At 43.4% G+C, this 11,293-nt stretch overlaps 1 protein-coding gene across 2 annotated transcripts in view; it reads left to right on the top strand.

The window, feature by feature from the left end:
- Positions 1 to 11,293, top strand: part of tfeb (transcription factor EB) — a 114,450-nt gene that overhangs the window by 49,448 nt on the left and 53,709 nt on the right. The gene's annotated exons all lie outside the window — the stretch shown is intronic.

Below are 11,293 nucleotides of genomic sequence, written 5' to 3'. Positions count from 1 at the left end.
GAGATGCCGAGAGGTGTTGCTGGGGGTGAGAGGGAGTAGGGTGAGATACCAAGAGGTTTTGCTGTTATTGCTGTCATCTCTGTCTGGATTTACAGTACGGGCCGTGAAGGCAGAACCTGATTAAGTCACAATCGATGAAACGCCATTCCAGCCTCTGCGTTCCAGTTTGTTGTGATCAGTGGAATTTGCTACGTGCCACAGATCTGTTTAAAAGTGAAAGTGAAATCATGATTTAAAACTTCTGACTTTGTTCCAGCGCACAACAGCAAGTTCCCCGAACCCACCTTCTTAATTGGAATGGGACATGACCAGAAATTCCTCTCCACAGCTAGATCATAATCATCCATGGGAAATTCCCAGCTCAAGTTCAACTGAGCACCTCATGACCATCTCCACCGTGCTAGAAATTCCTGTGTTTATGTAAAACAATCCCTGGAACAAGTGGATACAAGCCCACTATTTCACATTTCCCCTTCTCTCCATCCCTTCCCTTTGGGATTGCCAACTCCTCCATTGGCCAGGAATTCAAGTGTATTGTTTAGATCTCTGAAGGCAGCATTAAGTCTTTGGGGATATGTAAAAATGGTGTGATTTTAATCCTTTTTCAGTCCTTTCATTTAATAGTGATAAATATATCAAGATAAAGATATGGAAAATATTAAAGAATGGATAGTATGACAGTCAGAAATTAAGCAATCAATGCTGTAAGAATATGTGTGTAGTTGGTATGTGCTATTATACTTAAGTACTTCTAAACACAAAAGTTGGTAAAGGTTTGGACCTCTCTTCCACAAATGGCAGTAGATGCTAGAACAGTTGTTAATGTTAAATCTGAGCTGGATGAATTTTTGTTATGCAAGGATTTTAAGGGAAATAGGCCAAAGGCATGTCTATGGAGTTAAGCCATGATCTCACTGAATCGTGGGGCAGGTTCAAGGGGCTGAATGGCCTGCACCTGTTCATATCTTCTTCTGTATAGGTGCAGATACGATGGACCTAATGGCTGCTTTCTGTGCTGTGTCTTTTCTATAGTTTTAAATGAAGGTTAGGGATTTCAATGATGAACCAATAGTGGGTGTGCGACAGTAAGGTTACAGCAAGCAGCAAGTCATATGATAAAAGCTCTTGGGTTATGTTCAAATAGAGTTGGTAACTCAACCCTAGAAATGGGGCTGTTACTGGCCAAGACCAGATTCATTGCCCTACTTGCTCTAAATTAATTTACCGATTAATCAACTGTATTGGGGGAGGTGGGGAAGCGGGAAGGGATTGGCTTTCAGGATGGACCTAGAAAGCAGTAATCCTGCTGGTATGGAGTCATATTTCACGCCAGTCTGGCTGGAAAAGCAGATTCCCTTCATTGAAATGTTATTAGGAACCAGTTGGGCTCCAATTTCCATCTGCCTCTTAATTCCAGATTATTTGAAATGAATTTGAATTCTCTAATTGTTGGATGGGGAGATGAGCTCGTGTTCTCCAGCTCACTCATCCATTAACATAGCCGCTACTCTCTTATACCCTCTTGCAGTATTTGCTTCGATGGCCTTCGTAGAAGTAACAGATTTGCATTTATTTGTCTCATCAAATAGATATTTAATGAAATCAATGTTTGGATTATTCCACAAACTAACAGATGGGAAATATTGCAAAACAAGAATTTGCCTCTCCTAGCTCAGAGAGAAATGTGGATGGTCTGGCTGTTCTTGGATTTGGAGGAAATTCAGTACCTCTGCTGGAGGGCTGCATTGATATATTCAGGACTTCTGTTTGTGCGTGTACAAGGATGTGCATCCAAGTTTTCTTAGTCTTTCTTGGGACTTGGGCTCCTCGGCTGGGCCCAGCATTTATTGCCCGTCCCTAGTTGCCCCCTTGAGAAGGTGGGGGTGAGCTCTTAAACTGCTGCAGTCCATGGACTGTAGGTTGACCCACAATGCAGTTAGGGAGGGAATTCCAGGATTTTGACCCAGTGATACTGAAGGAACGGCGCTATATTTCCAAGTCAGGATGGTGAGTGGCTTGGAGGGGAACTTGCAGGGGGTGGTGTTCCCAAGTATCTGCTGCCCTTGTCCTTTTAGATGGAAGTGGTCATAGGTTGGAAGGTGCAGTTGGAGGGGACTTGATGAATTGCTGCAGAGCATCTTACACAATGGCACCTGTGCATTGGTGGTGGGGAGGATGGATGGGTTGAGGCAGGTTCTTCATCTCAATTCTGGATGTTATTTTAGATTTTATAATTTGAGATAAAATAGGGCATTGATCCTTCAAGTAATCACATTGGTGAGGAGTAATTGGCCTTTCAGGTCAGTGAATGTGTTGCTGTTTAATGTATGATCTACACTGGACTCTCTACCTCTCTCTCTCTCTCTGTACCTGCTTATTTTGTTATGTTGGCACTCTTTGCTATTTTGTTTCCCATCTGTTATGATTTGTCTCTGTAATTCCCTTTCATTCTTTCCTCTATATCTGTGCATGTCACCCTCATAATGGCTGTATAGAGTTTTTATCTATCTGTCTGTCTGACCATCTGTCTCTGTCAATGTCACTCTGTGGTTAACTTTGTGTGGGGGGCTGTATAAATTTAAATTCTTGTCCTCTCTTTGTGTTTCTTTATATCAATTTCCCTGTCTATTCTTGCTTGTAATCTCCTTTCTTGCTCTTACCTACAATTCGATTCTCGTTCTCCTCCTCATCTTGAATCCAGTTCTGGAGAGGCTGCGTGTTCTGGTCACTTGTTTCGGAGACTATCTTAGACATGACTGTGCAGGTTATTTGACCAATGGAAGAATCACAGACAAACTCCTTCCTGTCATTGAACAAACTGTCAGGACTGACGAGCACCAGGAGCCAGAATCCTCATCTGACTGTGCCCTCCCCCCTCCATTCCCAGTCCTTCAGGATGGTGCGAGTTACAGAACGTCTGTAGGGACCAGCTCAGCGCTGAGACACAATAGGATTTCCCTGAGCTAAGTGGTTCTGTACTATACCACATGCTGCGTCTGCAAGCCTTTTGCACAATATTTCAAACTATTTCATGTGACTCAGGAAAGTCATGTACATGTTTCCAGAGAACAGAAAGCTGATTGCCCATACAAGTCCGATCATTCAGTGGTTATTTTAAAAGTTCAAAGTTGTCCGTGGAGGCAGCTAGACTGAAAAGCTGGTGTCAGCAAATATTATTGGTTTTTGTGAGAGCTGTGTCGTTGAGGAAGATTGTGACATTTTACAAAGGAAGGCTGTCACCCTTAGTCAGTCTGGACCTATTGGTGACTCCTGTCCCATATTAACTGGGTTGAGAGTGAGACACTGAGCTTTGTCAAATGTGCAACAAATAATGGCAAATGGACTGTAATGATTTCTCGATGTAATTAGGACTGGGGAATTAACACTGGCCTTCTTAAGAACACGCACATTCTTGGAGAATGCATTTTTAAAGAGTTGTTTCATTTGTTGGTCACAGCTAGTGAAACCCTGCGGGAGGGACGTGTCCCTGTATTCACTGGAATCTGCCCTTGTCAGAATGATAATCAGATGCACCATCAACCTGTTCCAGTTGCCTCCATGTTATAGAGCCAGCTTCAGCTGAAATCTCTCTTCCACATAGTTTACAGTGTTGTTGGTGCTCTGAATTCCTGGTTTACATTTTTGGGAGTGACTTTGTCTCTGGATCAGGAGGCCCTAGGCTCAAGTTCCACTCCCAAGACTTGAGTACATGAACAAAAACAGAAATTGCTGAAAAAGCTCAGCAGGTCTGGTAGCATCTGTGGAGAGAAACCAGAGTTAACGTTTCAGGTCCAGCGACCCTTCATCAGAACCGATGGTAGCTAGGAAAGGGTCGCTGGGCCTGAAACGTTAACTCTGATTTCTCTCCACAGATGCTACCAGACCTGCTGAGCTTTTTCAGCAATTTCTGTTTTTGTTTCTGATTTATAGCAGCTGCAGTTCTTTTGGTTTTTACTTGAGTACATGAGACAGATTCGCAATCAGTGTGTGGTACTGAGGGAGTGTTGTGGTGTCACTGGTGCTATTTCAGGTGAGACATAATACTGAGGCCTCAGCTTCCCTCGGTGTATAGTACAGAAACACTTTGCTCAGGGAAATCCCATTGTGTCTCAGTGCTGAGTTGGTCCCTACAGATCCCATGGCACAATTTGGAATAAGATCAGGGTGGTTATTTTCGGTGTCCTGGTCAATATTTATCCCTCCGTCAACATTACAAATACAGACGATAGGATCACTTATCCCACTGATGGTTGTGTAAACTTGCTGTGGGCAAATTGGCTTCTGCATTGTTTACATTATAAGCTAAGACTTCATTGGTTATAGAACTCTTTGTGATGACCTGAAGTTGTGATGGTACTTTATAAATGTAAATCTCTTCAAAACCCAGAGTAAAATCACCAATAAGGAAAAAGCAACTGAGTAGATGTGACCAATGCAAACTGAGGATTTGATTGTGCCAAATCCAATTTTCTCCACTTACTGGTGTGATGGGAATCCAGAGACCCAGCGGGATGTGGGCAGGGCTGGGCGATATCGGTGGGAAACACCATCTCGGCCTTGTTTCCTCAGCCAATGACCTGCCTGGAGTAGGAGCTCCTGGTGTGGGGATTCCTGGTTTGTGCAAGTTGGTGCAATTTCTAGACCGTGGACTGTTTATTAGTTAGAAATGTGCAGGCTATTAAAAAGTTGAGAAAGTCTAATATCTCAGTTTTGTGAGCATTCATTTCGGAAGACTTCATAGTTCAAAGGAAAGAATGAGAATAATCATTTGAGTTGAACTTAAAGATTTGGGATGGAGATAGTAAACTCTCTGGATGTGAAACTAAAGTACTGGTGTTGGGAATAGATGCAACTTTCTTTCACTGCATATTTAAAGGTCTGTGTTCTATATTTAGATAGCTTGTTTTGTTTGTTTTATTTTATTGTTTTCCTTTTATGTATTAAATTTTACTTTCATTGTTCAAGAAAATATTCAGCATTGTGTACTTGTATTTTAGCGAATGATCACCATGTTAAAAAGATATTGAAATTCAAGTTAAGAATAAAAACAAATCATATATTAGAAAGAGTTTCAAATGAGTCTCTTGAACAGTATAAAGAGTGTCGATGCATTCTTAAGAGGGAGATCAGGAAGGCAAAGAGAGGATATGAGGTGGACTTGGCGGATAAAGTTAAGGATAATCCAAAGGGATTCTACAAGTGCATTAACAGCAAGAGAGCAACAAGAGAGAGTAGGGCCCCTAAGAGATCAGAGGTTGTCTTTGTGCTCAGCCTCAGGAGATGGGAGAGATATTAAATGAATATTTTGCATCAGTTTTTATTGTGGGGTAAAATATGGAGGATAGAGAACTTAAGGAAATAAATATTGTTGTTTTGAAAACAGTTCACTTACAGAAAATGAAGTGCTGGAGGTCTTAGAAAATATAAAGGTAGATAAATCTCCAGGACCTGATCTAGTGTATCCCAGGATGTTGTGGGAAGTAAGGGAGGAAATTGCGGGCCCCCAGCAGAAATATTTATATCACCTGTAACACGGGCGCGGTGCTAGATAACTGGAGAGTAGCTAATGTTGTGCCTTTTTTAAGAGGGAACACAAGGAAAAGCCTGGGAGCTACAGACCAATGAGTCTGACTTTGGTAGTGGGTAAGTTGTTGGAAGTGATTCTGAAAGATAGGATTTGTATGCATTTGGAGAAGCAAGTAATGATTAGGGATAGTCGGCATGGCTTTGTGCAAGGGAAATCGTGTCTCACAAACTTAGTTGAGGTTTTGAGGAAGTAACCAAGAAGATTGATGAGGGCAGAGCGGTAGACATTGTTTACCTGGACTTTACTAAAGCCTTTGACAAGGTTTCGCATGGTAGACTAATTAGTAAAGTTAAATCACATGGGATTCAGGGTGATCTTGCCATTGGATACAAAATTGGCTTAACGGCAGGAGACAGAGTGGAAGGTTGTCTTTTGAACTGGAGGCCTGTGACCAGCGGTGTTCCATAGAGATCGGTACTGGGTCCACTTTTTTGTTTGGCATTTTTATAAATGATTTAAATAAGAATATAGAAGGCAGGGATAGTAAGTTTGTGGATGATACGGAAATTGGTGGTATGGTGGACAGTGAAGGTTATCTAAGGTTACGAAGAGATCTTGATCAATTGCGTGACCGGGCTGAAGATTGGAAGATGGAGTTTAATTTGGATAAATGTGAGGTGTTGCATTTTACTAACACAAACAAGGGCAGGACTTATACAATTAAAAGTAGGGCCTTGGCTAGTGTTGTAGAACAGAGAGACCTAGGGGTTCAGGTACATAATTCTTTGAAGTTGGAGTCACATATAGGGTCGTTAAGAAGGTATTTAGCACGCTTGCCTTCATTGCTCAGACCCTTGAGTATAGGAGTTGGGACATTATGTTGAGGTTGTACAAGATGTTGATTAGGCCTCTTCTGGAGTATGGTGTCCATTTCTGGTTGCCCTGTTATAGGAAGAAAATTATTAAGCTGCAGAGGGTTCAGAAGAGATATACCAGAATGTTGCCAGATTTACCAGGAGTGGAGAGTTTAGGTTGTAAAGAAAGGCTGGATAGGCTGGGACATTTTACACTGGCACGTAGGAGTTTGAGGGGGTGACCTTACAGAAGTTTATAAAATCATGAGGGGCATAGATAAGTTGAATGGCAGGTCTCTTTTCCCTAGGGTAGGGAATTTCAAGACTGGAGGGGTGGATTTTTAAGGTGAGAAGAGAAAGTCTTAAAAAAAAAAATACATGAGGGGCATATTTTATTTTACACCGTGGCTCGTGAAGAATGAACTTCTAGAAAAAGTGGTGGATACAGGTACAGTCACAACATTTAAAAGACATTTAGATAAGCACATGAAATAAGAAATTCTTGGGGGGATATGAGCCAAGTACAGGCAGGTGGGACTAGTCTAGTTTGGGATCATGGTTGGCACGGACCAAAGGGTCTGTTTTTGTGCTGTATGTCTCTGTGACTCTAAGATATATGTGCAGCTTTTGGGTGTGTATGCCTGGTTAGGATTGGTAGGATTGGAGCACAGAGACCCAGCAGGATGTCCTGAGAATGTGTCAGTGTGCTTGGAAAGCAGCTCCCATTTAAGAAGCAAACCTACAGTCTGGGGGTGCAGAGGGAAACAGGTCATGCTGGAAAATGGAGTTCAGATGGACCTATGGAATTATCATTGCATTCTCAGTGCCAATTCCTGCAACTGTTTACTGTCTCATGTTCCAACTCTGCTTACGTTACTGTGTGAATAATTTGGCCCATCTCTACACTGGGTCTCAGCAGAAATGTTTCTGTGATGAATTGTAGCACTGACTCATTTACAGTGAGAGAGAGGCTGGGTCATAGAGTCATTGAGAAGTACAGCATGGAAACAGACCCTTCGGTCCAACTTGTCCATGCCTACCAGATATCCTAAATTAATCTAGTCCCATTTGCCAGCATTTGGCCTGTATCCCTCTCCAAACCTCTCCTAATCAACACCCATCCGGATGCCTTTTTGTGATCTGTACAATATCCTAAATTCCAGGAGATCCTGATTGCTATTCACTCACTGACAATGTTCTGATTTTTAAAAAAAAATCATTCTTGTTTTCCAGTACCTACTTGCCCTCTACCTTCCACATAATCTCCTCAAGCCCCAGGACTCTCCAAGATCTATGTGCTCCTTGAATTCTGACCTCTTGGGCACTCCGGATTTTAATCGCTTCACCATTGGTAGCCATGTCTTCAGATGCCTGGGCTCTAAGCTCTGGAATTCCCTCCCAAAACTTGCCACCCCTCAGGTGTTTAAGATGCTTAAAACTTTTGAGCATAAACTTTGCCTCCTGCTGTAATATCTCCCTGTGTGGCTCAGTGACAAACCTTGTTTGGTAATCCTCCCGAGAAGCACCTTGAGATTTCCTGCCATGTTAAAGGTATTACATAAGTGTAAATTCTGCTTTTGTTGTTGGAAGTAGTAAGTGGATCAGTCATCAGCTGAAAATCCTGAAAAAGGAATAATTGAAGGATACATGAGGACTTCGTCACCTTTTAACCCAGGGAATTCCCAGGTGCTCAGTTTATATAGCTTGAATGATGACGAACAAGCTTGAAGGGGATAGATTTAATTGTTTTATCATCGAAGGGTTCTTTAGATTATATTTGGCTCCATTCCTGTTTACGGCTAAAAACAGCCAGCCAGAATTTCATGGTTCTAATCATAAGGCTGGTTTGATGTTAACATGCAGCTGTGGTTTAGTGGCTAACACTTTTACTTCACAGTCACAAGCAAAAACAATCCATAACATCATAACATATAGGAACAGACTTGGGCCATTCGGCCCATCGAGTCTGCTCCAACATTCAATCGTGACTGATATTGTCGTTCCTTTATTGTTACTGGGTCAAAATCCTGGAATTCCCTCCCAAAGGGCATTGTGGGTTAACTTACAGCAGGTGCAGTGGTTCAAGAAGGCAGCTCATCACAACCCTCTGAAGGGCGACTAGGGATGGAATGCAGGCCCAGACAGCAACACCCAAATCCCATAAGTGAATAATAAAAAATTTCACAACCCCATTCTCCTGCCTTCTTCCTGTAACCTTTGATCCCCTTACTAATGAAGAGCCTTGGTCTTAAATATACTCAATGACTTGGCCTCCACAGCCCTCTGTGGCAATGAGTTCCATTGATTCACTGCCCTCTTGCTGAAGAAATTCCTCCTCATTTCAGTTCTAAAGGGTCATCCCTTCACCCTCGGGCTGTGAAACATCTTCTCCATGTCTGCTTTATCCAGGCCTCTCAGCATTGTATAAGTTTCAATCAGATCCCCCACCAACCCCTCATCTTTCTAAACACCATCGAGTACAGACCCAGATTCCTCAACCGTTCCTCATATGACAAAACCTTCATCTCCAGGATCATGCTTGTAAACCTCCTCTCAAAACCCTCCATGCCCAGCACATCCTTCCTTAGATACAGGACCCAAAAACTGCTCACAATATTCCAAATGCGGTCTGACCAGAAACTTGTACAGCTTCAGCAGTACATCCCTGCTCTTGTATTCTAGCCCTCCTGGAATGAATGTTAACATTGCATTTGCCTTCCTAACTGCCAAATGAACCTGCATGTTAACCGTGAGAGAATCCTGAACTAGGACTTCTAAATCTCTTTGTGCTTCAGATCTCTGAAGCCTTCCACATTAGAAAATAGTCTGTGCCTCAATTCTTCCCACCAAGTGTATACCCTCAAACTTTCCAACATTGTATTCTATCTGCCACTTCTTTGCCCACTTTCCTAGCCTGTTAAAGCCTACCTTTGTGTCATCTGCAAACTAAGCAACAAAGCCCTCAGTTCCTTTGTCCAGATTGTTAATGTTTAACATGAATAGTTGTGGTCCCAACACTGACCCATTCAGAACTCCACTGATGCCATCCTGAAAAAGACCCCTTTATCCTCACTCCCTGTCCCTGCCAGACAGCTAATCCTCTATCCACGCCAGTACCTTGCCCCTAACACCACAGGCTTTTCTCTTATTTAGCAGCTTTCTGTGTGGCACCTTGTCAAAGGCCTATTGGAAATCCAAATAGATTATACCCACTGGCTCTCAATTGTCTAACTTGCTCATTACCTCCTCAAAGAATTCTAAAAGATTTGTCAGACATGACCTCCCCTTGATGAAGCTGTGCTGACTCAGTCCTATTTTACCATGCACTTCCAAGTACTCCACAATCTCATCCTTAATAATGGAATCTAAAATCTTATCAACGACCAAGGTCATGCTAACCAGCCTATAGTTTCCAGTCTTCTGCCTCACTCCCTTCTTAAACAGGGCTGTTACATTGGCCATTTTCCAGTCCTCTGGGACCCTCCCTGCCTCCAATGATTCCTGTAAGATCACCACCAATGCCCTTACAATCTCCTCAGCGACCTCCTTCAGAACTCTGGGGTGTAGACCATCCAGTCCGTGTGATTTACCCACCTTCAGACCTTTCAGCTTCCCCAATCCCTCTCCTGAGTGAGGGCCACTAAACATGCCTCTGTCCCCTGACTCTTTTGAAGTTTGGGTACGCTGGTGGTGTCTTCCACGCTGGTGGTGTCTTCCACGCTGGAGACTAATGCAACATACCTGTTCAGTTCGTCTGCTATTTCTTTGTTCCCCGTTACTACTTTTCCACCCTCATTTCCACTGGTCAAATTTCCACTCTTGCCTCTCTCTGACCTTTTCGATGGCTAAAAAAATTCTTGCAATCTCCTTTTGTATTATTAGGTAACCTACTCTCATGTTTCATCTTCTCCCTCTTTACTACTATTTTAGAAGTCCTTTGCAGGTTTTTAAAGGCTTCCCAATCATCTGCCTTCTCACTAATTTTCACCACATTGTATACTTTTTCTTTTGCTTTTATGTTGACTCCAATTTGCCTTGACAGCCACGGATGTCTTGTCCTCCCCTTACTGTGTTTCTTCTTCCTTTGAGACATAAACACAAAATTCGGGCTGACACTCCCAGAGTGATATAGCACTTCACTGTCTGAGGGTTAGTGCTGAGGGAGTGCTGCACTGTCTCCATGTCCCTGTGCAAGTTTTGGAGGGACAACGATGGGGATGTGAGCAGACTGGGAGCTGCCTGTTCTGTTCTCCAGCGAGAGGAAACCCGGATTTGTGGTTTGGAAATGGAACTGTCCCTGGAGCCCGGGGGGGTGGGGGAGACCTCTCCCTGCAGTGGGTTCCAGTGAAACCCTCCCCTTGGTCATGTCTACACTCACCCTCCGGGGAATCCCAGCCGCCTGGCCCCTGCCTGCAGAGTACAAGGAGATCCTTGGAAATGAGGGAGAGATTCCTGGGACCCGCTCTGTCATGTGGCTCTCTGTGCCCGTTTGCAATTTGCTGGTTTTACCCCTGTACCCAGTGACTGACACAGACTGGGGGCAGTCAGTCTCAGTATCTCCGCCTCCCATCCACCCATCTCAGGGCGGAACTTCAACTTCCACCAAAACAACACCTACAGCAGTAAGGCCAGCATCGATAGCAGCTTTTCCGGGTTTAAATTTGGGGGTGGGCTGGCTTGTCACCTCAGCTGGAAGGGTTAACACCAGGAGCGCTAAGGTTTTCCTGTGTGTGTGTGTGTGTGTGTGTTGGAGGGGGTGGGGGTGCTGGTGGAGTTTGTCTGTCCCTGTGTCTATGAGTCTGGGACATTTTACTTTGAGAAGAGGAAGGTGCTGAGTAATTTGATCATTTAAAAGCTTCCCATGACCTTGTCGGAAAGCAGCCACCAGCAATTTGTTTGTGAAACAGACACA

The sequence above is a fragment of the Rhincodon typus genome, chromosome 25, assembly GCF_021869965.1.
Source record: "Rhincodon typus isolate 14 chromosome 25, sRhiTyp1.1, whole genome shotgun sequence".
Taxonomy (NCBI): Eukaryota; Metazoa; Chordata; class Chondrichthyes; order Orectolobiformes; family Rhincodontidae; genus Rhincodon; species Rhincodon typus.
Note: the sequence above shows the minus strand (reverse complement) of the source record. Positions and strands in the feature narration are given on the sequence as shown.